Consider the following 11,146-nt stretch of genomic DNA (forward strand, 5'->3'; position numbering starts at 1 on the left):
AGGTAAAGGTTCTGTGCAGTTGAAAGAAAGGGTCAAAGCTAGAAATGTCATGTATGTTGATGGCATAAAGCATAATCTATTAAGTGTCAGCTATATGTGTGATCAAGGAATTGAGGTAATATTTCGATCAAATGGATGTAGTGTTCATGATCTTGATACAGGAAAAACAATGATCAAAGGCGTAAGGACTCCAAATAATTTATACATATTCAAAGAAGGACAACATCAATGCTATCTGAGCAAGAATTATGAATGCTGGCTATGGCACAGAAGATTGGGGCATCTTAGTTTCTCACAGATAAGGAAAGCATGCAAATACCAGGCAGTTCGTGGTCTTCCAGACATTAGAATCCCAGACAATACAGTATGCAAATCATGACAGTTTGGTAAGCAAACCAGAACTAACTTCCCTGAGAAGGAAGGATCAGCCAGCAGGCTACTTGAACTTGTCCATACTAATGTATGTGGTCCAACTAGGAAAAGGTCACCTCGAGGAGAAGAATACTTTATATTATTCATTGATGACTATTCCAGGATGTGTTGGATAGGACTTATGAAGCACAAAGACGAAGCCTTTGAAAAGTTCAAATCATTCAAAGCCTTGGTGGAGAACGAATCAGATCTCAGAATCAAATGCCTCAGGTCTGATCGAGGAGGAGAATTTACCTCAAATGAATTTTTCGATTTTTGTGAAGAACATGGAATAAGAAGGGAATTCTCTACAGCTAGGACTCCTCAGCAAAATGGAGTAGTGGAAAGGATGAACAGAATGGTTCAACAAATGGCTCGTGCAATGCTTGATGAGTCTGGAACTCCCACAACCTTCTGGGGAGAAGCCGCATTTGCTGCAGTTTTTATTCTCAACAAGACAAATGTCCGGATGAATAGCACTCAAACTCCTCATGAGCTCTGGTATGGTGAGACTCCTTCGGTAAAATATTTAAAAAAATTTGGAAGCAAATGCTATATTAAAAATAATGATGAAAATCTTGGCAAGTTTGAACCTAGAGCAGATGAAGGCATTCTCCTTGGTTATTCTCCCCATAGCAAAGCATATAAGTGTTACAACAAAAGACTTGGAAAAATTGTTGATAGCATTGATGTAGTGGTGGATGAAGAAGGAAACATTCCTAGGCAAGTGAATTCCGAAGATTTTGAAGATGATGAGGAATATCCTTCAACATCTAATCAGACTTATGATGAAGAAGAAGCTCAAGAGACACTAGAAGAACATACAAGGATAGAAGATAAAACTCCATCCAGCTACGTTCATAAGAATCATCCAGAATCTCAAATTTTGGGGCAGAAAGAGGCAGGTATACAAACAAGAAGAACTATTGTAGAAGCCTCAAGCTATTTGGCATTACTCTCCTCCATTGAACCACAAAATGTAAAAGAGGCATGCAAAGATGAATTTTGGGTCAAGGCAATGGATGAAGAACTTGAACAGATCGAAAATAATATCACTTGGGAGTTGGTTCCTAGACCGAAAGATAAGAATGGCATAGGGACAAAATGGATCTTCAAAAACAAGTTGAATGAAAATGGGGAAGTGATTAGAAACAAGGCCAGACTTGTCTGTAAAGGGTATTCTCAACAAGAAGGAGTAGACTTTGAAGAAACCTTTGCTCCCATTGCTAGACTTGAGGCGATCAGAATGTTCCTTGCTCTCTCTAGCTTTCAGAAGTTAAAAGTATTTCAAATGGACGTGAAATCAGCCTTTCTAAATGGAGACTTAGAAGAAGAAGTGTACATTGAGCAACCAGATGGTTTCATTCTTGGGAATGATCCAAATCTTGTATGCAGACTAAAAAAGGCTCTCTATGGTCTTAAACAGGCTCCAAGGGCTTGGTACTACCGTTTGGACAAATATCTTCATCAATAAGGTTTTTCAAAAGGATCAGTAGATAGCAATCTTTATATAAAAATTGAAAATGACAAATTGCTAATACTTGTTGTGTATGTAGATGATATTATCTTTGGTAGCAATGAAGAAGCTATGAGTCAAAACTTTGCCTTGGTGATGCAGAAAGAATTCGAAATGTCATTACTTGGAGAGCTGACATATTTTCTTGGTCTACAAATCCAACAAAATGAAGGTGGTATCTTTTTGTCTCAAACCAAGTATCTAAAACAGATCTTGAAGAAATATGGCATGGAAGATTCAAAACCAGTATGTACCGCTATGGTTACAGGATGCAGCATTAGTGGAAATGATGAATCAGCAGCAGTGCATCAACCAACCTACAGATCCATGATTGGAAGTCTGCTTTATTTGACAGGTACCCGACCAGACATCATGCATGCAGTGGGAATGGTTGGAAGATTTCAGGCAAATCCAAAGAAAACTCATCTTCAAGCAGTGAAGAGAATCTTCAAGTATATTCAAGGAACTCAAAACTATGACTTATGGTATCCGAGAGATACAGATCTCACTCTTCATGCTTATACAGATGCAGATTGGGCTGGAAGCATGGATGACAGAAAGAGCACAAGTGGTGGTGCATTCTTTATGGGTTCCATATTAGTATCTTGGTTCAGCAAGAAACAAAGTTCGATTGCTCTATCTACAGCTGAAGCGGAATATGTGGCTGTTGCTTCTTGTTGCACTCAACTCCTTTGGATGATGCAAACCTTACAGGATTTTCAAATCACTTGTACACCACCTATCTCCATCTTATGTGATAATACAACTGCAATCGGCATTTCAAAGAATCCAGTTATGGATTCAAAGACCAAGTACATACCTATCAAATATCATTTCCTCCGGGAACAAGTGCTTGAACAAAAGGTTAAGTTGGAATATGTTCCCTCTAAGGAACAATTTGCTGATATACTCACCAAACCATGGCCCAGGGAGACATTTGAATACCTCAGACAGAAGCTGGGAGTAGTTGATGCTTCATCCTACTGTTGAAACTTGTCTGTTTCAAAGAAAAGTGGTTGTACCTGAGTTGGCTAAAGAGTATCCGCGTACATACACTGGTTTATACAGATACAGTCGCGTATATGGAGGCTTGATGGATATCAGAAGGGACAGGCTCTGGTTGAAGATAGTCTGATATGGGTCTAACAGAGACCATCTCGCACAGGTTCAAGGGGAGCAGATAAACTTCTAATTATGCATTGTTGGCATTATCTTAGAAGCTTTTGGTTCAAGTTCACAGTTGTTGTTGGTTTCAGGTGGAACAAATGCAGAGGAAGAACAGAAGGAAATGATGGTTGCTGATCTGAATGGTGATTAACAGATGCTGGTGATATCAGTTATTGGCGACTTTCATAAGTCTTGCTCTAGATATTTCGTCTCTATATCATGTATATCTTTTATGGTGTCAAGGTCATGTAACGGCCTATTTTGGTTTCCCCACTATGCCTGGGATGAAGATGTAATGTACTTGGTTGTCATATATAAATTTCTGATGTATCCCCACTTGGTTGGGTGATGGATGTATGTATTGAGTCTTTTGGTGATAAGAAGGTCTTTTATGATGTATAAGTCATGGTTCTTCTTGAAGAAGATCTTTTTGCAAATCTTGCCTACAGTCAGGGGGAGCATGGTCAGCACAACAGGGCAGAGATTTCAGCATGTACTCAGGGGGAGCACAACCCTTTTCCCTTGATGACAAAGGGGGAGAATGACTTTGAGGATCTTGGGGTTGCCATCAAGTCCAAACAGGGAGATTGCTGGCATTATGGCACAAGTTTGGAGCTATGGCACAGGTGTTGTCCTTGACGGCAACTCTCTCTGGTGACAGATCTCAGTTCATGCTTTCAGAATGAATGAAAAGACATATACGTAGGTTCATCTAGACGAAGCCGCATATACACGCAGGTTAGACATTGCTAAGGTGTGTATGCGTATACATGCACTTTCACGCAAGGAAAAGCGCTTACATGTTGGAGAACTTACCTTTGGTCCGTGGTATTTAGTCCTTGGTATTTGAACCTATGGTTTTGGACCATGGTATCTCATCAGAAGTGTTGATCCCAAGTATTGGGTCCATGGTATTGTTTTATTATGGTTTTGGACCGTGGTATTGTGAAAGGCCTAAGACTATAAAGAGGAAGGAGATCATCTGGAAAAGGACCATCTGAATTAATTGAATATCTAATAAGTGCTAGATCTGAAATATTGGTGATTGGGGTTATGGTGCAGATCTGAATTTGAATGAAAGGAGCAACCTTAGCACAAAGGGAAGGATAATTTCTATTGATGGGTCATAATCTTAAGGCTTGAATAATAGTACCTTTATATGATTTTGATCTGTTATATGTGGCGCATGCTTGATCTATAAATCTGGTAATCTAGGTTAATTAAGGTATGAATATTTGAAATTATCTTTTATAGATCTATACGCAGGTTCAATGAAGTGAAGGCACATATACACGCTGGCTCTATGAGTAAAAATAGAGTATACATAGGTTGGTCCAAACACAAAAGCGTATGCACGTAGGTTTCTGGTTATTGAAGTAGCGTACATCTCTTGAGTTGTGTTCTAGTTGCTTCCGTTTGATTGGTGAAGTGTTTTGGGTTCAGAATTTGGTGTGTGATTACTGTTACTGTGTTCTGAGTATAGCTGTCAGAGAAGTATCTACTTGATTCAGTTCTAATTGGTGAAAAGGAGATTGTTTGATGCAGAAATTCTTGTTGATTGATTGATGTTCATGGATCCACTCTGAAAATTTATGAAACATGGTCCCTGGAAGAAAGAGAAGGTTGTAGCCTTCAGTAGGCGAGCACCTACGTACTAGTATCTTGGCTAGTGCAAGAGCTAAGGGGTTTGTAGCTCCCTTCCAGGAGAAGCTGGAAAATGAGAGAGGGTTGCAGCTCTCTGCAGGTTGCAGCCTGTGTACTGGTAAAGGACTGCACCAGTACATTGTAAGAAGAAGTTTGTAATTAAAAGAAGATAGAGAAGAATTGCAGCAGGTGGTTTTCACCCACATTGGGTTTCCACCTTATATCTTGTGTTCTTGTGTGTGATTGTCTTCAGCTCTGTTTTACTGTTTCTAGTTACTGTTTATTTGATTCTGATACACAGATTAATTATCAACATTTGTAAGATAAATTAAATTATAAGTCTGCATTGTATACGAGGGTTTCCTTCTCTGTAGTTGTGTATATACGCGATTTTATCTAACTGAAGTAGTGTATATGATCTGGGTTTAAAAAGAAAATAATTGGCTTGATAATACTAATTCACCCCCCCTCTCAGTATTATTTCCAACAAAGAGTGGTTAGTTGTCACCTTAAATTAATTTCGTGGTGTCAATAATGAGAAAAAGAAGAGGAAGAATCCGTGAGGATCACCAAGAGGCGCCCCGAGGAAAGAAAGTAAAATGTATAACATTGTGGAGCTCATGAGTGAAGTTGGAAAGATCTAAGAGCTAAGGGAATATGATTCCATAGAAGAGAAATTTGTGAGAACAAGAGCAAGAGGATAAAAATAAAATGGAATAAGTGTTTTCCAAGGGATTGACTAAGAAACCACTTAAGGTGCTTCCTAGGGCTTCTACACCACACTCAGTTGGATGCTTGTTATGTGTTGATAAACCACTTGTTCAATGATTGACATAGTTGATAAACCATGTAGGGTACTTAATGGGGGTTGATAAACCACTCCTAGTGTTCTTGACCTAATTGATAAACCACCAGTTACTATGAATTTTGTTTTGTTTGACTAGCTGACAAACCACCAATTGTCTAATATATTTCCTATCCTTTGTACTGAAGATGGCTTGTTGCTAAGGCTACTGAAAGGAAACTTCTTGTTAGATTATGGATCTAGCCCATGGGTGATAGTTGTTGGTAATTATGGCTATAGTAGGTTTATGGTTGGGTTGAAATCAAAGTCCCACATTCAATTTGGCATTCATCTCTATTGTAATGGCATATATTAGCTTAGAGCAATGAAGCTAAAGAATTCCTTGTGAAATTTAAGTGCATGTATTTGAATCATGTTGCATTGCTGAGTAATGCTGGAGCATGTGTGTTTTGGTTGAAATTGTTAAATTTCCTATTGTTTTTGTTATCAATTTGTGACATGTATCTATGATTTAAATTTGTAAATCTTTATTTATAATTTTAATGGAGTGAATTATGGGTTTCATTGCTTTGCATCACAATTTGAATTTCCCTCTTTCCTACGTGGAAATAAGAGGTTGATTTCTTGATGTTTTTTTATAAAATAATTGGTTATTCATGTGCTACCTTGAGCTCGAAATTTACCTAAATGTTTGTGTATGAAAATAAAAATAATCTCTGATAAAGAAATTAAAATCCTAATATAAAACAATTTCTTCAACAATCCTTATTTTACAAAATCAAAAGCTTAGGAGGGACAACATTGTCCTCATATAAAACCATATATAATACATATATACATTTCATAGGCTGTGAGATGGGAGGGTTTGAGTCAGTGTGAAAGCTCCAGAGGGATAGCCCTAGTTCCATACAATATATATATATATATATATATATATATATATATATATATATATATATATATATATATATATATATGTATATATAGATATACATATATATACATACATATATATATATATATATATATATATATATATATATATATATATATATATATAAATATATATACATATATATATATATACATACATACATACATATATACATACATACATACATATATATATATATATATATATATATATATATATATATATATATATATATATATATATATATATCCCACAATAGTGGAGGTATCATGGGTCGAGGCTGTGATAAAGCTTAGAAAGGATAGTGTAGGGCATATATAATATATGTTCCTACACTCTTACATAAGTCCTTCATACAAGACTGAAGATTGGGTTGAGTGTGGCTATTGAGGTCTAGGTAAAGGCTCTATCATGCAAACACAAATAAAAACCTTTCTTTTTATTTACAAGTGTGTTGGAGTCAATGTTATAAACCCTTGGAAATAATATTATAAACCGAAGAGATTAATAAACCTAAGGGATTAATAAATGCAAGGGATTATTAAAGTTATAAGCCCAAGGGATTAATGATAATGATGTTGATTATGAACATCCATTAAGACCAATGAGATCTATCGAACCTTAAGAAACAAAGAGATTAGTTGAAAATTTTAATATTTTATTTCTATGATAGAAGAGGAGGGAGAGAACATCTCCTAGATCATTATAGTTGTGTTGATTGAACAAATCAATAAGGTTGGTAGTGTTGAATATGTTTTGGAAATGAGAATGGATGTAAGCAAGAGTCGAGCAATCTGAGAGAAAGTAATTTTCATCTTCAATTCTCTTAGTATCACATAGTTGACAGATTCTTTCATCCATGGGTGTTTTAGGGATAGACCAATGGGTTTCACTTCGAATATCATGGGAGTTTGTTCTTATCTTTTCAATTATCATTTTCTTCTTAGTGTTGGTTAATATAGAGAGATAATTCTAGTTAGCAAGAGTGGGGTTGATCACCTCCTTATAATACCTTAGCTTCATTTTCCGCTCTACCTCCTTAGCACCCCACAAAGTGTCCTTAAATTGGGAAGTAATAGTATTTTATATATTATCTTTACTTTCCAATATGATCTCCTCCTTTTAGTCGAGCCATGACTGGGCGTCCCTATGCCAACCATGCTTGAGCTCAAGGTGGGGGTGTTGGCTAGAGTTAGAAGCAATTTTTGGTAATGTATTAGTTTCCATGTTTTAAATATTCTTCTCATACATAAAAAAGGGAAACATAACCATTATTTCAATGGGGAAATGATAGCTTCAGTCGAAAGGATAGGACAGGGAATATTACCTTTAATATTGAGGTTGTAGGTTATAAATTGCTTTTGTATCAACGATCTTCCTACACAATTATTTATATATACTACAACTCCAAGCCTCATATCCATATAGAATACAAAGGGGCATCACTAAGAAAGAAATACCATACCATGTGCATTTATATTTTGGCAAAAGAAAAGAGGAAACAATGAAATAACATATTCAACATATAATAGGGGGTAAAGGGTTTTTATATGTTGTATAGAAATATTAGTATTATAAGCTATTGTTTATACAATACATTGGCCACATGGAGGCAAACAATAGGCACATAGATCAATAAATATTCATCAATTCATTTTTCATCATCATATAGTTCAATTTATATATCATCTTATATACATGCACATAATCAATATTCATAAAATATAGTTGATCTCTGTGTGCCTTACACGATTAAATTTTACAAATCATAGTGAGATGTGCTTGAGTGTGGGTTGAGTAATTCGATTGTGGGAGAAGTAATATGCATCTAAAATATCAAAAGAAGAAAGGTGCATTGTAGAATGCATGTGGGGTCATAACAGAGGAAACATGTCACTATACTAGGGATATACATACAAAGAGGTATAAAAAATGTTAATGAAAAAATGGATACCTACAATATCTAGTGAAAGTAGGGGTTTTTTAAATTCGCAAGGTGTATTGGGTTTGTATTGGTAGGTTGTTAAATCAAGTGATATTTAGAGGTATTTTCCAATATGTAGCCAAATTAATGGTATTGTTTAGTATGTCATGAATTCATGTGGTATGTCAAAGGTTCATTGAGTGGATTTGTTGTGCTAGGATAACAGGGGTGACATGAGATTCAAAGAGAAACTTTTTTTTACTCCAAACTCATAGCTCATTCGTCTTGCAATTATTTTCAAGCTCATAATAAGTTTTCTAGCTGCCAATAATCCTCTTCTCAATGTTATAATCCTAGTTGAGTTGATGGTGAATTTCAATACCTAAATATTTGTATGAAGAAACCTTCTCCAACTAATTTTTATTGTAGTTGGAATTTTCTTCAATAATCTTTTTGGATTTAATTATTGTGACTTTAGTCTTGTCAATATTAATAGTCATACCCATCTCGGAGTGGAAATCATGGAGGATTTAAAAAGAAATTGAGATCTTTATGGCTTATCGCTAGTAAAAGAATATCGTCAGCATAAACAAGAAGAGTAATGACCATACCAGCAAGCTTGGGGCTAGCGCATCCTACAAATTCAATATATTCTTCTATTTTATCCATGTAAATACCAAAAAGGGTAGGGAATAGGGAACACCATTGATTAACACAAATATTGCGTTTAATTTCCTTAGACCAACCCTTGGTGGTCTTAAGCTTGGTGACAACATTCTCTTATGGTCAAATCACAACAACCATTAACTCATGACAAAAAATTATCTCTTCAACTGTTTTCCATAACTTATCCCAAGGAATCATGTCAAAATCTTTTCTAAAGTCAACAAAACAACGAAAAAGATGGTTTTACTATTGTAACATTCCTTAGAAATAATCCTTAGAGTGACAAGATGGTGAATAGTTGACTGATGTCTTGTAAAACCCGCTTTCCCTTTAGAACTTTTACCATGGTTTTCAAGACATACGCTGATATTCTTTTCCAAAATGAGCTCATAGAGTTTGGATAAGATGTGGTTGATCATAATGGTCCTATAATTAGATGGAATGACCACTTTTAAATATAGGCATAATCTAGCTTTGAGTCCAATGCTTAGGGAATCATTTCTTTACTTTCAAATTGAGCATCTTGTGAATATGAGGGACAAGGATAGACCTTCCCATTTTAAAATTTTAGGTTGGTAGCCTTCAATATCTTTGCCTTTCCCATTACCAGGTCTCTTAATCCCTAACTCCACATCTTCTAGGGAGAAAATATCCTCCTCTATAGGGGTGTTTAAGACGCTTCCCATGGTGTCAATAGAGTTATAAATATTCTTAAGATAAGCATCCCAATTATTCACAGGGATCATGCTATTTTATTTTGTTTTTCGAACAATTATATTCCCCCAAAATTTCCTAGGCTCCACTTTAGAAAGGTGTAGACAATGCTCTTACCTCTTAATAATATAAAACCTTTTCTTATTTTTGATAAGAGCTTTGTAGATAGTTATTTTTTCAATATTTTACATTACATTATCATATCTAATTGTTTGTTTAGCAATTTTATGATCATTGTCATACTAACGGTTGGAAGTTTTATTATTCTTTGTATACAACACCTCGGTAGAGAATTCGTTAATGGTATTGGAAAAGGTTGTAGTAAAAATGTGGTAGATGAGATCAATGTTATCGTTATATGTTAGGAAATTGAGATCCATATCTAAATATTGTAAGAAGAGATTCGTTTTACTTTTGTCAAAATGAATGTTCCTTTGGCTATCATAATCATTTTACATGCAATTCATGTGCATGTCAATATTTAGGGTTAGGGATAAGGGTTTATGGCTAGAATCAGACTTGTGGCCATTTAAGATGTCAACCTCCAACATACAATTGAGAACATGGTTGTATGATATTCCATAATCCACAAAACAACTGCCCCGCCTGTGAAAGTGGGTCATCTGGCAAGAGGTAAGCCATTTATTAATTCCATTACAAATAATCAGGTCTTGGAAACTACAAAGCTTGATAATCTTAGTACCAAATAGGTTCTCAATTGTTTCTTTATAATTACTTTTGAATCTATTGCCTAAGTAGAAGTCGTCATCAAACTAGAGGGGGCTAGGGTTAGACTTATTGCTTAGCACAGTAACTTCGTTAGTAGCAGTTCTAGCATTGAAGTCCCAAAGAAAAAGGATCTCATCTTCATTCCTTAGATTATGGATATCCTATTCTAAGATGTTGAACGGGGAATTCTTGTCTAGGTTATTTTTCTTACAGGAGGTGGAGTTGATAGGGACAAAATATATTGCGAGAAAAACTCTATTGGTGTTAGAATCATAAATTTTTATCCACAGGTACTGATTAAGGGGGTCAATATTATGAAGCCATTTTTGAGAAGAAATTCTATGTTTTATATAACAGGATATACCACCAAGACCTCTACGAGAGGATTTCTTATTCCTAGGTGACCAGAGAATGTAACTGTCCATGTGGGAGACCCTAGATCCATCATGCTCTTAGGTTTCAAGTAAGAAAGTAAGAACAATATCACTCAGGATCCAACTTAACATAGGTCCTTTACACCATGTAAACGCATGATAGTTGCAAAAGAGGGTCCAAAGTGATCCTAATTGCTATTTGTTACTTTTATTTTTCACTCTCTCTCGAAAAATAGCTTTTCTATTTCTAATAATTTCTCAT

Source organism: Pinus tabuliformis, chromosome 6, assembly GCF_031772625.1.
Source record: "Pinus tabuliformis cultivar Carrire ecotype Pingquan chromosome 6, CPIR1, whole genome shotgun sequence".
NCBI classification, from domain to species: Eukaryota; Viridiplantae; Streptophyta; class Pinopsida; order Pinales; family Pinaceae; genus Pinus; species Pinus tabuliformis.